The following is a 13,016-nucleotide window of genomic DNA, read 5'->3' on the forward strand; positions in this document are numbered from 1 at the left end:
CCTCCTGCCCACATCTGAAGCAGGCTGTCGTCCCAACCAGACATACTCCCTTGTGCGGTCTCCCACACTTCTTGCATACTGCATTATCCGCACCAGAACTCGCACCACTCCTAGTCCCAGACTGGACTTGACCTTTGTTCCAAAACTTGTTCTTCTTCGACTTCTTGGTGGTACTGCTCCACTCTTGCTGCCTGAAGCTGCTGCACTAAAAGAAAAAGTGCCTGGGGTCTTAGAACCAGAAGGCTGTGCCACTGACTGCTTAACTGTCCCCTGAACGATGGCACTGGCCTCCATTTTCCGGCCATATCCACTATGGCATGGAAGCTCTCCCTATCTGCTGACTGGATCAAGGAGGAATATCTGGAGTGGAGTTTTCATGATATACCTCCTTGACCTTTTCTGATCCGAGTCAAGATTTTGCCCTGCAAAAGGCAACAGCTCCAAGAATCTGTCTGTGAACTCCTCTACACTCATTCATCAGTCTGCCTCAACTGCTCAATTCTATCATCTTCAGCTCTCTTGAACTATCTGGGAAAGCCCATCCTGCAAACTCGTTTGCGAACTCTTCCCAAGACATGTTGTCCACTCTCGGGTTCACATAATTCTTGAACCACTCTCGTGCCTTCTTGCACTTAAGTGTGAACCCAGCCATCTGTATGGCTCTACTATCATCAGCCCCAATCTCATCTGTGATCACCTTAACCCTTTCAAGATACACAAATGGGTCATCCCCTTTTCATACTGGGGAGCACCCAACTTCATGTAGTCGGTCATCTTGACCTTGCTCCCACTGGCTGAACTAGGTCTAGAAGGTTGAGTAGCTGGGGCTGCTGGTTCTGCTGGAGGAAGAGGTGGTGCAACATTTTATGAGGTAGGGTTTGCTGGATTTTGGATAGTAAGGTGGGGGTGGATACATTGGGTATTGTGAATATGGTGGGTAGTAGGGTGGTATGGCATCTGTGTGGAATAAGGGGTGAAGCTAGGGTAATCCGATGTACCTCCCATCGAATACCCGGGATTTTGTGAGAAGTGTGGATAGTGGGGTGGCTGAACAAATCCCGAGCCTGAGTGCCTCCTTGGGATTCGCCCATTCCCTCTTCTGACATGCTGACTCCCAAACTGCCATCCCTCCTCTGCCCTACATCCATATCATCCCCCATGTCTTCTGACATTCCTCCCTGAACTGTTCCCCTCACTGATCTGCTCCTTCCTAGATCCAAAGACCTTCTAGGGTCTCTTACTGCTCTTTCTCTGTTAGACCTACTAGACATTGCCCTAGGCAATATAGGAGGACGGGCGCTCATGCCCTCATCCTCAGGTGGCACTCCAGTCAATCGTGCAGATCGACGAGTTCCTCTCATCCTGTTTTTCTGAAAGGCAGCACATAACAAGCAAACATTAGCATCATATGGTTCATGTGGGCACACATGAACCCTCATCACATACATCACATATCATTAATGCACATGCATATAATCATGGCATTTCACATCATCATGCAAGACAGGACTCCACATCCTATCCTAGTGGACATGATCTTCCTATTGTGCTTGACCTTCTATAACCTCTATGAGCCCGACACTCTAGGTCCGACCATATGAACCTAGGGCTCTGATACCATTCTGTAACGACCCGAAAATCGGACCGCTACCGGCGCTAGGATCCGGGTCGACTTAAGGCCGCCGGGACCCGTAGCAAGCCTAACATACATCCTGTGAACCTGATTAATCCCATACATGATCAACAACATACATAAAAAATTAAACTTTTCTTTCATTCATTTTCTCATTCACCAAACTCAACCTGTGCATGCACTGAACATAGCCATAATCATAAACTTGACCCCTCTGTGGGATCTCATCAATGCCCCCAATGGGTGGCATAACATGTGTTGAGTTGGTTTACATAAGCAGTATAAAACATCTAAGATCATGTATAAAAAGGGATTACAATATACTATGGTCAAGCACACTTCTAACATCCTTAAACATCAATACATTACATATATATACTGTACTTTTACATTACATCATTCTACGATTTGTCATGTCCACGTTCTAGCTATTACATGCATAAGACTTCATTACTCTTGCTGACCTCCTGGTCTACCCTGTACCTGCAAGCCTGGGGTTAAAGAGAGGGGTGAGCTACAAGAGCCCAGTGAGCAGAATAATAAAACATTTGAAACATATGGTAACATGAAATGCATCACATCACAGCTAATCACATCAAGGATGAATTTGTCACCAATAGTCCTCTACATGGTCCAACTGTGCCAGGGGCGTAGAATGGGCCTCACTGGTCTTTCTCTTACATAATCATAACATAGCATGACATAACATTCCATAATGCCAGGGGCGTAGAATGGGCCTCACTGGTCTTTCATACCGTATCATCATCATCTCATGACACACGAGGACTAAAGGATCATTCAACATTCATCCACATCATCAACATATTATGCAATGCAACATATTCGTGATTCTAATGCAAACAACCTAAAATATCTCATGGCATTCATGATGCGTGAATCATGTTAAAACGGGTTTATTTATTTAAAAGCATAAGAGTTATTCCACTCACCTCTAGCTGAAGCTCTACTGACTCAGAAGCAGCTGAACTCACTGCTGGGGTCCTCGGTTCCTCGGGTCCGAACCTACACAGGTGGACTCAAATGAGGGGGACCAACCAAACATGAACATAACTCTAAACTACTCTCCAAAAAACCCCCTGAAACATCATGAAACAATCATGCAAAAACATGCAAAAGAAGGCTGGACAGGGCACTTTCGGCGGCAGGTTCGGCGGCCGAAAGTCCCTCAGAGCCGAAAGTCAGGCAGGTTCGGCGGCACCTTCGGTGGCCGAAACTCCCAGACAGAGGCGAAACTCATGCATGTTCGGCGGCACTTTCGGCGGTCGAAACTCCCAGACAGAGACGAAAGTCTCCTTTCGGGGCAAGCTTTGGCAGCCGAAGGCTGCCTCCACAAGAGGGTTCGGCGGCCGAAAGTCCTTTCGGCTGCCGAACCTGGTTTCTCCCGAAGGGCAGAAACTTGGTTCAAACATGCACAAATGCCTCAAACTCATGCCATCATGCATTTTGCTCAACCAAAACATGCATACAAGCTCCTAGGGGTCTCAAACTTAGGGCTGTAAATGAGCCAAGCTATTCGTGAGCTACTCGAGACTCGACTCGATAAAAGCTCGACCGAGTTCGGCTCGTTTTTTAAACGAGCCAAGCTCGAGCTCAATTTTGAGGCTCGTCACTTAAACGAGCTGAGATTGAGCTCCATAGTATTCGGCTCGTTAAGGCTCGCGAGCTGGCTCGTTTTTAGGCTCGCAAGCTGGCTCGTTGAGAAGGCTCGCGAGCAAGCTTGTTGAGAAGGCTCACGAGCAGGCTCGTTAAATAGGCTCGTGAGTAATATTGTTTAAATAAATTGGTGAACCAATTCGTTAAATAAATTTATGAACAAGTTCATATATTATTAAAAAAATAAAAATAACTATAAAGTTATAAAATTTAAACTATTATAAATACTTGAAAATTATAGTATTGAAAATTACAAATAATTAAGATTAATTATTATAATTAATATTCTTTAAAATTAAATTATAAAAATCTTTTGTATATAATTATTATAATAAGATTCCATAAAATTAATGTATAATCACAAATAATTAATATTAATTATTATAATAAGTATTCTTTAAAATTATAGTACTACATGATAAATTGAGTTGTAAAAATTATATACATTTTAAAATTAAAGTATAATTATAAAAAATTTTTGTATATAATTAAACATACATATAAAGATGATAATAATTATCAAAGTATATTAATAATAATTAATTAAGGTTATATGGATGTTGAAGTTGAAATTCAAGTTAACTAATTGAACAAGTATGAAGATGATTATGAAGATAATTAAATTATATTAGCTTGTTTCAACTGTTGGAAGTTGGAATCAACTTTATTCGTTTGATATTAAACTTTGTGTGTAATCTAATTTTATTATGTTGTTGAATTTATATTTATTTGTGTTATTTTAGTTATAAATTGTGTTACGTAATTTTTTTATGTACACTCTCTTTTTTTTATATTATTTAAATTAATAATGATTAAAAACTGATTAAAGTGTAATTATTAATTCGAGCTCGAGCCTGAAACTTGAACTCAAACCAAACTTTTTTAATTTTGAGCTCAGTTTCGAGCTTTTTTAACGAGTTTCTTAATCGAGCTTTCCGAGTTCGAGCTCGAGTTTTATTAACGAGCTTCTTAATCGAGCTTTTCGAGCTCGAGCTCGAATTAGGCTCGTTATTAAATCGAACGAGTCTTTCACGAGTCGAGCTCGAATCGAGCTCGATTATAATATTTAATTCTCGAGCCGAGCTCGAATCAAATATTAGAGCTCGAGTCGAGCTCGAGCCCGAACTCGAGCTTCCAAACTTTTTTAATAAACGAGCTTGAGCTTTACAAAGTTCGGCTAGGCTCGGCTCGATTACACCCCTAGTCAAACTACCTTAAACCCCAACTACAACACATCAAGCAACACAAATCCAACATACATTGCTCAAAACATAACATAAACTCAAAACCTAACTATAAGCTAAACATGCATTCTACCCCAAAGATCTTCATAAAACTTACTTAAAACATGCAATGAGCTTAAGATCGGCTCTTACCTCTTGAAGATCGAGAGAGAGACGACCTAAAACTCGGAGGTGGGAGAGATTTGAGTTTTTTGAACCTCCAAACTCCAAAACTTTGCTCAAAAGCTCAAAATCTTCAAAACAAGGTTAAAACAAATGAAAATCTTGAAAGATCTAGAGGAAGAACATCAAAGATTGGTGAGGAACGGCGGAGAGCTCACCTTGGCCGAAAATGGGGAAAAAGCTCGCCCGTTTTCGACTAAGGGACCCTTTTATAGTGGCTGGCCAGGCCACGTTCGGGGGCCGAACGTGCCTCCGCATGCATGCCATGTTCGACGGCCGAACCTGGGCTTCCCTCACTTATGCCTTCGGGGGCCTAAGGCTCACCCGAAATGCATGCATGTTCGGCGGCCGAACTCTGAGTTTCGGCGGCCGAACCTGAGTTTCTTCCAAGGGTGTTTTTATTCAAAAACTCATTTCCTCTTTACTTAAAAGCATCAAATACATTAAAACATTTTATGAAAACATGGTTTTACCCTTCTAGAGGTCTCCGACATCCGAGATTCCACCGGACGGTAGGAATTCCGATACCAGAGTCTAGCCGGGTATTACAGTTTTAGTGTTTTTATGTTTTCCTTCAAGTTTTTTATAAGATTTTTCTTTGTTTTGAAGATTTTTGAGCTAAGATAAAGGTTTTAGAAGTTTGAAGACCTCCGGAGACCTATTCTCCTAATCTCCAAGTTTGGATCGCATCTCCTCTCGATCTTCAAGAGGTAAGTGTAGATCCATACATTTTTATATGTTTTAAGTAAGTTTTAAGAGGTTTTAAGGGTGTTTAATGCTTGTTTAGAGTAGATCTAAATGTTAGGATTTATGTTAGTTTAATAATAAATGTGATGCTATGTTGATGTTCGTTGGGATTTAGGCTAGTTTTATGCCCCTATGTGCTTGAAAATGTGTTTATGCATGTTTTAGAATAGTTGGATGCATGTTGTGGGAGTTTTGGTGGCTTGGGGCATAATGGCAGAACCGGGTTCTACCACCCAGGAGGGCCCAGGTTCGACAGCCGAAGCAAGGTTCGGCCGCCGAACCTGCCAGGTGAGGCAATTTTAGCCTCCTAAACTCGCCCTCAAAAGTTGAACTTTCGGATCTGGAGGGAAGTTTCGGCCGTCGAACCTGCCTCCAAAGGTTAGTGACTTTCGGGTCTGTGAAGGCTTTCGGCTGCCGAACCCTGCCCCCGAAAGTGCCTGACTTTCGGATCTGTAGGGCCCTTCGGCCTTCAAACCTGCCGCCGAAAGTTCCCTGCCCAGCCTTCCTTTGCCTATTTTCTGTGCATGTTTTATGATGTTTCAGGGGGGTTTTTGGAGAAATGTTTAGAGTTTTTATAGAGTATGTTTGGTCCCTCGTTTGAGTCCACCTGTGTAGGATCGGACCTGAGAAACCGAGGTGATCAGCAGTGAGTTAGCTGTTTCAGAGTCAGCCAGAGGTGAGTAGAACATAACTTCTTTTATTTTCAAAGCAATCAAACTTTTAAGCATGTTCATGTATCATGATATATAGTAGGTTGTTTGCATTAGAATTCACGAATATGACGCATTGCATTATTTATTGTTGATGTGGATGGATATTGGATGATCCATTAGCTCTCGATATGATATGATATGTGATGATATTATACGGAAAGACCAGGACTTGCCCATTCTACGCCCCTGGCATGATGTAAGGGAAAGACCAAGGCTTGCCCATTCTACACCCCTGGCACAGTTGGACATGTTATGTTATGTTTAAGAGAAAGTCATGAGGAGCTCCCGTTGTGGGCCGGGCACATTGGATATGTAGAGGGTTACTAGTGACAAGTCCATCCGTGATGTGAATTGTTTGTGTTGTGATACATTCCATGAAAGCATATGTTTATTAAATTATTTTTTAAATCGTTTTTACTGTTTTGCTCACTGGGTTTTAGTAGCTCACCCCTTTCCCCTAACCCCCAGGTTTGCAGGAACACAGGTAGCCGTGGGAGAGTCATCAGAGTTTTGGTATAGCATGATGTAATAAATTAGTAGTGGACATGTAATGTATTGTGTATAGTATTGTACTTGCCCCTATTGATAGATTGTAATCCCTTTTGTACATGACCTTTATGTAAATGTTTTTAATGATGAGTTATGATGGAACCAAACTTGAGGTATGTGCTGTTTACCATGCTAGAGTATTTGATGAGGACTCTAGTTTGAGTTTTATGTATACAGTTATAATGCATGCACATGTCATGTTTTGGTTCGTGAAATGTTCAAAGTTTTCATGTAAATGTATGATTATGTATAGGATTTTATCAGGTATACAGGATGCATAGTAGGCTTACTACGGGTCCCAGCGACCTTAAGTTGATCTGGATCCTAGCGCCGCTAACGGTCCGGTTTCCGGATCGTTACAACTCCTGACCATCATTTTCTATTTTATAGGTCCCCTTCTTCAATATTAAATATAAAAGAATCTAACGGAATCAATCACGGATCAGTCAATCCATTAAATCAAACCGCTATTCAAATGTTGACATTTAGACTCTCTCATAAAATTAAAAGAGACTTTTTTTAGACTATGCATGAACATAAGAGAAATAATAATATTGAATTTGAAAAAAGAGAAGTGAAAATGAAAGATAGGCAATTTTTAAATCTGTTTAAAATATTTTGTTCTAAATATTTAAATATAGTTGTTTGTAGGTAACTGGTAACTCTATTCATTCTTGTACACAAGGGCTAAATGGACAAATTTGAACTGAAAATAAATTTTCAATTCAATTCTATATGTGTGAATTAACCCTCTTCCTCGCATTTACTTTTTACAAGTTCTATAATTAGAATTTATTTATTAATCAAATAAAAATTACATTTGTGAACAACGTGGAATAGAAAAGTTTTTTTCAAATATAACTTTTTTTTTTACAATATACTTAAAATAGGATGCTACTATTAATTTTTTTATATAAAATATAATTTAATTCAATATATATTATTTTTCATCTATACGTGGCTTATCTTTTTTTTTCTTTGTGTCAATTTAAAAACCAAAATTCAAAATTGAATTAAAATTTATTTAAATTTTATTGAGGATATTATATATTATCCATTCCATGTATCAAGTAGGTCATTTTTGAGTAAAACTTGCGCTCAAAGAAATAATGGTTATGGAAATCCAAGTGGCAGGAAACAAAATTAATTAATTTTGTGGTCAACCATGATATATTTGTCTTAAATTTAGTGGTTGCTTGTCAATTCAGACCTACCCTGCCAGGCAGGGATTACTACATTTCATACTTTCTTTCTTTGTTTGTTTGTTTTTTTAATATTTATAATTCTCAGGTGAGTGTATTTATAATTCAAATATTTGTAAAATCTCGTGAATCTCAAACATTGAAAATTTGAATTTTCTTTTGATTTTGCCATTCACAGTTGAATTTCGCCTCCATCTGAAGACATGCATAAGGTTGACTAAGGTTCCCTTGATGTACGTGTGAAATGAGACGTTTCCTTCAAGTTTGATTTTTCATATAGATATTTCATAATATGAATAGTTTCCTTGAAGGTGGCAACGATCTGAGAAAAAACTATTAATGATGAAATAAATATAAAATGCTGAGTCAAAAGTTGGCAGTGGAGATCAAAGCTGGCTTAATAAAGATATAAAATGTTTGAGTGTTATTGTCTATATATCCATGGAGTTTAGAGATGGAGCTTCCTGGAAGGGAGGAAGAGGTTGCTCTTTGTGGAACATTTGATTAATTGACCATGTCCACGTTTAAACTCAACAAATTGGATGGCTTTTTTTCATTTGTGTGCTTTTGAACGTCTTCAAGCAAATGGTAGTTATTATTACAAGTTTCAGTTATGAATGTTTGTGATGCATGCATATGCATGTAACATACGTCAAACCGTAGAATATAGTTATTGCCCTCGGTTTATTAATTAGATCAGTTTTGACAAAATCAATATGCAGGTCAGTTAAAATTTGACAGGATACTCATGGTCTTATGGATGGAAACGGATAATATTCTATCCGAATGAAACTATTTTTTAAATAAAAATTATTAATATAAAATATTTTTTATATAAATTATTAATAATTAAATTTATAAAGAATTTAAATAATTTATATTAATTTTTAATCCATTCAAATATTACTAATAAATTTCACAAATATTCTTTCCGGTTATCCCGTTAGATATTGTTCACTGCAAGACATTGAATTTGTTTCCTCGGTGACGTACTAACAAACGCACCACCAAAACAACCCACTACAACATCGATGTCGACCCTTTTGAATAACATTACAATCTCTTCTTCAAATATAATTCCAAATTCCAACCGTACCTAACAAGAAACCGAAAGAAAATATTTTTTGTAATTAAAAAAATATTAAAAACAAATCAAAGTAAATGATATTTTTCTTCAAACACTTGAATAATTAATACTTATTGGCAAGTTAACATGCACATTCTTTATTTAATTTTGTCAATGGCTTAACGGAAAACACTAACCTATTTACATTATTTAAAAATATAACCTTTGATTAAGGTTTTTTCCACCTAAACATTCTTGCTGAGGGATAGTCATATGAGTAGGTTGAGGAGCAATTAATATCGCGGTCTTTCCGTGTTGCATGCACGTACAGTCGACAACCTGCGTGCAATGTCTCCACTCTAGGGCTCTCCATCAAATTGTCAATTAATTTTGTAAGAACAAAAAAATTGTCAATTTCCGCGTATAATTTCAACAAAAAATTAAATTAAAAAATAATAGTTCCCATTTTAGAAGCAGCTAAATGTTTTACAATGACAGTTTTTATTGTTATTTGATTCTAAAAAAAAAAATTATATTGTAGTAAAGTAACAATTTTATAAAAGTATGTTAAATTAAAAGTTTTAAAATATATAAATATATTTTTATAAATCAATATAATTAAAATTATATAAATTAATAACAATAATTATTATTTATTAAAAAAAATTATTCTATAATTTAGAAATAAATACGTTATTATTTTTATATTTTAAAGTGAATTTTTTAAATTTCCTGAAAATATCATTATTTTTTGTTAATTTAATAAATTCTCATAAAAAATAATTACTTTACAAAAATAGATACCACTTTTATATATTTATAAAATAAAAATAAAAATAATACTATAAATTTTAATATTTAAATATTTTAAAAATCTATCATGTCTTGTAATCTTTTGAATAATATTTTTATTAATATTATATATCTTGTAAAATATAATTGATATTACATGACCATCGCTTAAATTGATTTATGAACTATAATCAGACCACGTAAAGTGAGTTATGAATTGTAATCACAACATGTTAAATATCTGATAAGTGAAGAAAATGAAGATTTGAATTTATTAACACTTAGATTATCATTAAGAAGACGAGTTTTGGCATAAGATTACCGTTAATAGATACAATCTAATTCGTCATGCCTGTAATCATGGAATCCTGAACAGTCAATCTGGCCGGATCCCTTATTAAGAGAATGAATTTTGGCATAAAAGTACCGTTAATAGGTATAATTCAATCCGTCATGTTTGTAATCACATATCCCGACCAGTCAATTTGGTCGGATCCCTTATCAGATTAGTAGGTTATATCATTATCAGATTATCAAGAAATATTATATTTATCTATATTTTTTTATATAAAAAAACGATAACCGAAATAAATCTGCGTTATTCTCTTATACTATTTAAATTATAATAAATTCATTGCATTCATTCAATTTTTTAGTATACTGACTTAAACGTCAGAGTGATTACTGTAAATATTCATTACCTCACGATTTTTTTATGCTAAATTTAGTCAATTATAGTACAGTTCTATTTTGTTATTATAATAATAATTTATTAAAAAATAAATTTATTTTAAACAAATTAAAATGAAATATAACTTCTTTGTAAAATTTGATTAATTTTTATAATAAAATAATAATTATTTTATTTTAAACAAAATAACCGTAAATTACACATTTCACAATAGTCAAATTCTCAATTATAGTAAATATGATTTGAGTAACATATGATAGAGCAAGTGAGCAAGAATCACGCTTAATAAATTTATTTGGTAGAGGAAATGAAAACCTGAATCTAATTCATTGACTGTTCAATTCCGTGTCTCGAGAGACACATTTTATATATAAATGCAATTTCTTTCAGGGGCATCAACCTTGACTTATTACTTACATTCTTTCCTTCTAACAATATTGCATAATTTGTTTTAGTTAGATGTATGGATATAGAATTTCCTCCAAGGGAACAAAAAAGACATTGATTCTTTTAGAATGTCCATGTATTGACTTGTACGATGACGGAAAGCAAGCAAGCTAACTACATAACTAAGCCATGTCTAAACGCAAAAACTTAAACAACGAAAACAAACCTATTTTGGGTTGGTGAACATTGACAACCTTAACACATAACATCCGTGTCTGCATCTCTTGGCTGGTTGTGGGAAAGCTTTGATTTGAGAAGAACTATTTAGAAAAAGTTAAGGAATTAAGTGTTGACAACATTAACTCTCAAGTTATGGCAGTACTTATCAGAAGAGTCTATTAGTGATGTTTTTGTTATTTGGTAAGATGAGAAAGCAAATCTCTCTAAATCTGTCCACCTCCCTGGGTCTGGTCGGTGTAACGTTGAAAGCTACTACTACGTATACTAAGTACAAAGAATTCGTATTATTTTCTTGGCGTGGCTGTGGCTGGTCCCATCTTGTGGTCACCAAATCTGACATTTCCAAATGGGCAAATCTTTTTTTTTTTTTAATTTTTCCAGCTAAACTATGCAGTAAGTGCGCCACGTTTTTCCTCTGGAAAAAAAAAAAAAAGGAAAAAAGGCAGTGCCTCACGTTTATTGTCATGCTGCAACACTAAATATTACTTTAGTTGCAAGCAAATTGAGCATGCCAATATAATAATCCAATTTAATTTTCTAATTAACGCATTGCTTTTCCCTTTTCCGCATATAATTCAATTTAAATTTCTTCAAAAATGAAAATTCTTTTTATATCCAATTTCCGCATATATTCAATCTAAATATATATATAACAAATGCTTTCTGGACTAATTCCACCAAAATAAAAACTTACTCAAATCTGATTAATCATGGATTAAAGATACAAACATATAAATTTCATATATTGTTTATATAAAAAAATATAATAAACTAAATTTAGATAAAAAATTCTATTTGCTGTATCTGATTTCTAATAAAGACAGCGGTAAAAAAAATAAGATAAGAATAAGACAATCAAGTAATTAATTAGATTGATAATTGTAAAAAAAAATGTCACTCACGTCTACGTTGGTGGATAAAATAGAAGAACACACGTTTATCTATTTCCACCATAAAAATGGAGGTGGTGATGTATAATCAGTGAAAGTTGGAACTTAAGAGTGGCTTTACTCGGCGGTGTTCGTAGATAGTGGGAAATAAAGTGAAAGCGAAAAAGCCTCGTCACTCGGACACTCGCTTTGCAGAGGAAAAGTACGCCTTTGAGCATACCCATTTGCCACCTTCTGCTTATTATTCCTTTTTTTTTCTTTGCCTTTTTTCCATCTCAGTTTGAGATTCCACTTAGTGGAGTGCCAGAGGAGATGTGTCAACTCCGCATCCATATAAACTTAGGTTGCCTTGTATTTCCCATTTCATTTTCTCCTAAATTATCACTTTATATATAACTTTTCTCCATTTCTTCATTTTAAATTATATGGGAAGATGCAATCTAAAAACTTTTATGTATTTCTAGTTTCTGTGACGTCCCCATCAGACTCTTTACAATCAGAAAGAAATGAAAAGAAAGCAAATCACGCAAGCTTTAGCTAGTCAAGAAGCGTACTAATTATTATATAATGTTTTCGAAATTAATTTTGCATTGGTTTCCTGTTATATTTGTAAATAGCCATTAGGGGACGGAAATGCATGCAGTGAGTCTATACGGATAATTACGCACGTAAACCAGAACCTTTTGACTTGAAATTCTCTTTTATTTATTTATTCAATTTCAATTTCAATGTTCAACATGTTTGGCCGATGCTATTTTCAGCCTTTTACCATATCCATGCCTCGATCATCCAGACTAGTCATTTTGAAATCAATGACCATTCTGCTTAAGCTTTTGATATTAAAGAAGTCTGAGGACGTAGTGGTGACATACTGCTGTTTCACATCAACGGTGACATAATTTATGTAAGTTGATTAGCCTACGATTCAAATTCTTTGAAGAAAACCCATTTCAGGAATTAAAAAAAAAAAAAAACTGAGGAAACATTTGTCCTAGAATTTGGGAGGTTTACCAATTCATGAAACAA

Source organism: Manihot esculenta, chromosome 2, assembly GCF_001659605.2.
Source record: "Manihot esculenta cultivar AM560-2 chromosome 2, M.esculenta_v8, whole genome shotgun sequence".
In the NCBI taxonomy this organism is placed as follows: Eukaryota; Viridiplantae; Streptophyta; class Magnoliopsida; order Malpighiales; family Euphorbiaceae; genus Manihot; species Manihot esculenta.